General features: G+C 30.4%; 1 long non-coding RNA gene across 1 annotated transcript; it reads right to left on the bottom strand.

The window, feature by feature from the left end:
* Positions 1–4,888: 4,888 nt before the first annotated feature.
* On the bottom strand, positions 4,889–6,925 carry LOC136079666 (uncharacterized). The gene is made up of 3 exons (XR_010638123.1): positions 6,654–6,925; positions 5,388–6,563; positions 4,889–5,181 (listed from the first exon to the last, which is right to left on the bottom strand). It is a non-coding gene; the product is annotated as an uncharacterized LOC136079666 (long non-coding RNA).
* Between the last annotated feature and the right edge of the window lie 875 nt (positions 6,926–7,800).

Below are 7,800 nucleotides of genomic sequence, written 5' to 3'. Positions count from 1 at the left end.
TTTGACTTTAACATTTATAATCCTTTTTTATGTAGTTTTAGTACTTTTTTTTTTTTAGTACTACTTAGTTTTACTTTATTTTTTTTTTTTTTTTTTTTTTTTTTTTTTGTTATGGTAGGCAAAAAGTGTATGATTGATAAAAAATCTTATTTAAATAGTTTTTCATTTTCTAATTTTCTAATATATAGTCTTAAAGGAATACATGATTTTTGAAGGATAGCAATGCCTAAAAAGTTGTGTTACCTAAATAAGGTTTATTTTAGTCAAGAGTCCCTTAAGTAAGATGGTCTGGTTAAGTAAGTAAGATGATCTGGTTAAGTAAAGGCATGTTCAAGAACAAGATCAATTTTTTCAAACTAAATGGTTCTTTTTCAACTCTGAAAGTGGTGTTGTTGTATTTCAATTTATTTATTTTTACCGTAAACACTTTTTGTTTCAGTCTAAGTATAAATCTTAGTATTTGTAATAAGTATTTATTATTAATTACATTTCAATGAATATATATTTTTTTAATATATAATAATTTTTTTAAACATAACAATTTTCCTTTTTTTTTTAGTTGCGTTTGTCATTGCTTTATTAGTTTGCCTACTGTTGAAACATGGTTTTAATTTAGTAAATTTATATGATGTGAAATTTACTCTATTAATCATCAGATAACAGTTAGGGAGAAATTGGAATTCTACATAATTAAGGTAAAAATGATTATGTTTACAGGTATTACCATTAGTTGCCGATGGTAACATTACAAAACTAGTTTTTATGGTTGATTGTGTTTCAGCTCTTTAGTTTTATACTGTAACATTGATGACAAATATATAACAAAAACAACATGTTGTTTTTGTGATAGTCATTATCAATAAAAGCTTTTATTACGATTGTAAATCTTAATTATATGTTTTTTTAGCACTTATCATATTTCGTTATATCACAAATAATTATGACAACGTAAAAAATATTTAAGGATTTACTTTTGATTCATGATATAATTTTTCAAATTGCTCAACTCCAATTGTCTCTCTAGTTTAAATATTTTAATAAATGAAATCCCTTGAGTTCAAGTATTTTGTTGTAAAGTGTAATTATAGTTAATGATTGTTTTAAAGGTAACGATCGATTTGAGTTACTTGTAAATAATTGTATATGTATATAGACGTATTTGTATATAATGTAAAGACATAATTGTAAATATTAAGAGAATTAGTATATAAATTATGTTGAATTACGTTAAGAGAGAGGCGTTTTACGCTTGACTTATAAAGTTCTTTTTGATGTGAAACAAAAAGCTATTTCGGCTAAAATGTCGACTAAAGTTGATTTAAAGTTAATTCCGGAGTTAAGTGGAAACGATCAACAATCAGTCGCAGAATGGCTGGAAAAAGTTGAACTGGTATGTAAACTACAGACGTGCTGAGCCGAGGTTGTTTGAAGATCAAACGCAACCAAATTGTTACGAATGTTAACTCCCCATTCATTTTGCAAGAGATAGTCATCTGCGAAGAAATAGTAATCGAAACAAGTCGGGTCGAAGACGGGAGACAAGCGATGTTTTGTCTTACTCGTGTCAAGAGAAAGGACACATCAAGAATGTGTCCAAAAAACGTGCCGAGGGAGAAGATGTTTGCGCCAGTTCTCTCCCTAAACAATCAATAATGGCGTTACCTACTATACGGTTGAACATTAATGGCGTTTCTCGGAATGTGTTAATCGACTCAGAATGTACCTGCTGCATCATTTATAAATAATGTGCGCCAAAAATTACGAAGAAAATACTTAGCGTGGTAACTGTTAATTGACAACAACAACAGTACGAAGAACGTTAGCCGAACTAGAATTGTCACACCTAATGAAAATGAAGTTTTTGTGGAAGCACTTGTAGTTGACTTCAAACCACTTTGTTATTGTTTTTGATGGGTATGGAATAGTGGCTTTTGGTGGAGTATCAATATCCGCAACTCGTGATGTTTGTTTTATGGGAAGAAACGAATCATGTTTACTTGGACTAAAAGGTGATATTTCAAAAGATGTCAGTAATACGAATATAATATCTCGGGATTTCACAGCTTTGTTTAAGAAACAAAATCGAGAATGGATAATTGCGTGGAAATGGAACAATAATTCTCAACCTGAAACTCTAGTGAATAAGATTGCTGAATTCACTATCCCTGTTGGCATAAAACACAATTACGAAAAAGAAATTGAAGGGTGGATAGAGAAAAAATGGCTTCAAAAGTACGATTTAAAGAAACACGGTCCAATAAAGGGTTTGGTTCCTCTCATGGCAGTGGTGCAGCAAAACAAAGGAAAAGTGCGACCAGTATTAGACTTCAGGGAGCTGAACACGTTTATTGAAGCATTCACTGCGAACACAGATGCGTGTGCTGACAAACTTCAAGACTAGAGACGGTTTGGAAAAAATATTTCAATAATTGATTTATCTTCAACTTATATGCAACTAAAAATCGATAAGAAACTCTGGACTTACCAAAATGTTGTGTTCCGTGGACAAAGTTTTGTTTAACACGTTTGGGATTCGAACTAAACGTTGCGCCAGTCATAGCGAAAGCGGTATTAGACAAAGTGCTATCGCAAGGTGAAACAATCTGGAAAGGAACGTCATCATACATTAATGATATTTTTGTTGAAGACATAGTACCTGTTTGTCGCGTATTTGATCATTTGGAAATCTTTGGGCTTAATTGTAAGCCGGCGGTCCGCGTATCCGATGGATCAAGAGTTCTTGGTTTACAAGTCAGAATGGAAAACAAAAAGTTATGTTGGAGAAGAGATAACGATTTTTGTGAAATTCCGAATTCGTTAACAAGACGTAATATCTTTTTTTTGTGCGGAAGAATGACAGGAAATCTTCCAGTTTGTGGTTGGTTGCGTGTAGCGTTGTCGTATGTTAAAAAAACAGCAAACGCCCTGACAAAAACGTCAGGCAACAAATTGGGTAGATGCTAGTTCAATCGTACTAGACGTGGTTGTCGAGTTTAATGGCAATATAATCGAAGACGCAGGTCGGTTAAGAAAACATACACAGCGCATATAAACATGTCCAAACTTGATACAGTGATTAAAGGATTAAATATGGGCCTTAACTCGAAAATGGAAGTTTTGCATATCTGCACCGATTCGAAAGCGGTGTTCCATTTAGTTACCGACACACTCGCAGAAAAATCTGGATTGAGGACAAACGCATCAAACGAAATGCTGTTAAGGAGAATACTCAAGAATATTGCAAATATAATGGAAGAAAAAAATGTGTCTTGATGTTTGATATTTAAAAAAAAAAAAAAAATTGTGCAGAGAAAATTAAGCGTGAATTTGTGTATTTTCAGATCTAATCGTGGTTCAATCCCCATAGCCCATTTAACGTAAGAGATCAACTTGAGGATCTCGAATCAGGGCCTATGGATAAATTTAATCAGATAACTCGTGACTGTTCTGAAAACATTGGTACATCAATTCAGACATGTGTACTGTTTATATTGTCATGCTTTTTGTGGTTTTTTGTGGTTGCTAATTATTTTTACTATTGTTGCATTTTGCATTTGTTGCTATTGTTCAAGGGATTTCATTTTTTTTTTGTCTTATCATAGTATTTATTTACATCCTTTTATTATATTTTATTTTCTATCACCTTTCTTAGAAGGAATAAATGAGATAACACAACGTTTAATGATCAGAATCTGATCATTAAATGTTGTGTTATTTTAATTATTCATTATCTCTCATGTCAGCTCATTCACTTTTTCCTTTTTTGTTATTAGTCTAGTTTTTTTAACAGTACACCAACTCAAAGTAGATATTAGGCTTGTCGCTTCGGAATTTAACCTGGCCGATGCCCTTACTAGAGTGTCTAATAGTTGGTTAAAATTGGTTGATAAACCTTCTGAAATGGCAGCAAGTGGTTTATTAGTACTTCGCTATCCTCCAAAGAAATCGAGCACGTTTATAGATCTACAGGACATAATGGCGTGAAGAAAACATTGTACTTCGTTCGTAAAATCGACCCGTCAGTGGAAGAAGTATTACTGAAAAGAATACATACTGAAAATTATAAAATTTTTATACCTACTTTATTAATCCTTAAAAAAAAAGTTTTGGCACTCCTATTGCGTAAATGTATACCATATGCGCTGCCTTTTTGGCACCCTAAGTGGTAGAAACAACCTTTACAGCTTAACTTACTTGAAACTTACTACTGACCTCATTTCATTTTTTAATCTTTTATATTTGTCCCATTCAATAATTTTTTTGTCCATTTTAATGAGTAGTTCTAAATAAATGGGATAAATGACCAGGTCTACTAAATCGTTCTTTTTACCAAAAGTACATAATAGTGCAAGAGTTAATGGTCATCAAACTGTTTTCAATATATAAGTTAAGCAACTTTATGAAATTAAAAAGAGCATTTCACGAGAACTGCCCTATTCATTAAGGTACTCCTCTTAATGAATAGGACAATTTTAATTAACTCCCCCTTAGGTCACACAAAAGCTTCATTTATTCAGTTTAAAAAAAAGTGCAAACAACTTCGCCAGTTATAGGCCACATTTTTATAAGAAATACCCATTGCAGAAATTAATTGAAGTATATATCACATATATACTTTAGTTATTTTTAATATAAATTTTAGATCAATAAAAGCTCTTTCAATTTAATCAAGGATTATTGTAACTATCGCAACATCAAATTACATATAATGCAGTTAATAAAGATTTCACCAAATACTGACTTGTATTTTATATCAAATACTAGCAAATGTCTTAACCATTTATTGGCCACTGATCCGTAAATGAGAAACACGTCGAACAGAATAATAGAGCATTGAAAATTTATTTATTTTAATGCAATTATTTAGATATAAAACAAAACTAAAAAATAAATCAATATAATTTATTCAGTTTAACTCATTGTATGCTAAGTGCAGGTAATGAACCCCGAAAAAAAGTTATTGCTAAATACCATCATTTTCTTCAATATCTTGATAATTTTCAATATCTTCAATATTTTAATTCTTCAATAGAGGTTGATTTTCGCAAATTTGATATCTCAGCTAACTTCTTTTTATAGTTCACAGTTTTCCTTTATTTTTCTTTTAATACCTTTTGTTATTCAACTTTTCTCTTTTCACAAGCTACTTTTGCAGCTGTCTTCAAGCTTCGTGTTGTAAGACTGTAATGTGAAAAAAAACAACTGTAAAACAGAATTTTTGAGTTAATCTTCTTTTGTTTAATTTGTAGTGAAGGATAAGTGAAAATATTGGAGTCTTTGTCTAATATACTAGATGAACCATTAAATGGGAATGAAAACTTGAGTTCTATTGATGTGTTGTGAGAGGCTATTTTTTATTATTCAAAAGAATTCAAAAAAATACTTACAATTTAAAACCATGAAGCACCAATGAACTATTAAACGAATCTTTTTTAACTAATGTTGATTTATTAACCTTTACTTCTTCAAAACTTACAATTGTATTAATATCCACAGTATTGTCTCGAATAGAAAAATCAATTGAATCATCTTTTACTCCAGGTTGAGTTCTTGCATTGTTGTGATGCCATATTGATACGCTTTAGAAAATAAACCAAATAACTTAGAATGTGAAACTTTATCCCCTGTAGTTTTATTCATCATTGTTTGATAGACATCAGAATGCATATTTTTTAGCGGCTTTAAAACTGTGCTGACCAAAGGCTGCAACCAGTTGTGGATGTGAACTGGAAGTTTTACACCTCATGTCTTTCTAGAATTAAAATCAGTGGCCTTGCAGAACTAATATTTGAAAAAAAATATTTTTTCAAACCGTAACTTAACAAAACCTTGTTTAGTCCAGCAAGAAACACTCAATGTTGCTCCTTCACTATTATGAGGTGGTATGACCAGCTGCATTTATACAAGCTATATTAGTAATGGTTTCTTTGTTGCCACTTATTTGACTCTGAATATATTTTGATCCTTTTACTTACAACAACACATTTTGGTGTATGATCTAGTTGTGATCCTGTTTCATCCATATTCCAAATACATATTAGTTTATTAAATAAGTTCTCATTTTGTATCAGTCTCTCCAAAGATGTGAAGTATTTTGAAATTTTCCCCCTGTCTATACATAATTTTGGCAAAGAATATATTGGCTCTGGACAACGAAGACTTGCACAACCATGACTCTCTTTAAGTAGTTGCTACCAGTTTTTTTTTTTTTGCTAACTTAGCAGCATAATTAATAAATGTTATTTTCAAAAACCAATTCCTATTTGGGTACAATTGCCAGCATAATACTTTTTTCAAGATCACCTTTAATTGGCTTTTTCCCTGGTTATGCTCTTATTTTAGATTTTCAATAGATAGTGGCCTGCATAGTTAAACGTGGAACTTTTTTATATTCCTTTTTGCTGAGACATACCATTTATTACCAGTTTCATATTAGAATCTGAATTGTCTTCAGCATGCATTTTTTTAATTATACTTGAAGTTGGTTTAATGATAACATTTGACTTTGGATTTTTCAGTATGTTTTAACTTTTTTGTTTTTTCGTATTTAATACTATTTTCAACTAAAAAAAAATAGTAATTATAGAAACAAGTCTACAAACATATGTAAATAAAATAAATCAAAAAATATATATTGATTATTTTTTTTTTACCTTTAACGCGACATTCAAATTTTCATTCAGTATGTATAATATAATATAAATTCAGTATGTATGTATAGTTTCATTCAGTATGTATAATCAAGTTAATTTAAGTAAAATTTGGATGTTGCTTACCAGTTAACAACCTTAATTTAACTTTTTTCACACAAGTTATGTGTCAAATTTTATCACACTTAGTTATTTATTATGTCACATGAATTTTAACTAAGTTGAGATAATCTTATTACGTTTACGACGGAAGAACTTTTGTAAACAGCTATTTTTAAAGCGTTTCGACATTCGCATAATTTAAAAATAAAACTTTCGCATGATTAGTATAAATTAAGTGCGGACTTTGATCGTATTCTGAATGATACTTTCTTGCGCTGACCGTTCAACTTCAAGAAGACACAAAGGTATCAGCATTTTCAAAGTTCCTACTCCAACTAATGATGCAAATAAGAAATGGAGTAATGAGCTTATTAACGTAATTACTAGAGACAGACTCATCGATGATTCTTTGAAAAAACGAATTGATTCCTTCAACATTTATATTTGCGAGCTTCACTTTACTGAAGATCAATTTTTCAGAAAAGTAATCAATCACAGCGAAGTTCAATATCCATTACAAAACGTGAAGAGTTTTTAGTGACGCAAGAGTTAATTTCTCGAACTACAACGTCATGTTACAAATCTTTTGATGATTTTACAAAACGTATTTTAAAGCTCTCTCTTGATGATTGTTGGAAAATTTCTTTGGATGATAGATTTATAGTAATTACTTGTAATTCTCCAGAACATATTTTACCAAAGTATGAAATTTATGTCGACGAGTTGCTAGACTATTGTGTAAGAATTTTTGGTTGGATGTTACCAATAGATCATCTTTTGTACCTTCAATATAAAGGATCTTTTTTAAATGTTTCTTTATCAAAATTTATAAGTCATATTGAAACTCTTGTTCTTTGTCCTGGTGTTGAAGTAAAAAGTTTAGACTTAATCAACCAAAACTTTAAATTTGAAAAGCATGTTATAACTAAAAAATTTAACTACTTGCTTTTTAAGCAACTTCCTCTTAAACCTAGATTAAATCAAGATAAGTTTTATTGTTCACTTAATTGTAATATTTTAATAAAATCCCAGAGTTGTTGTTATTCAT

Source organism: Hydra vulgaris, chromosome 04 (assembly GCF_038396675.1).
Source record: "Hydra vulgaris chromosome 04, alternate assembly HydraT2T_AEP".
Taxonomy (NCBI): domain Eukaryota; kingdom Metazoa; phylum Cnidaria; class Hydrozoa; order Anthoathecata; family Hydridae; genus Hydra; species Hydra vulgaris.
Note: the sequence above shows the minus strand (reverse complement) of the source record. Positions and strands in the feature narration are given on the sequence as shown.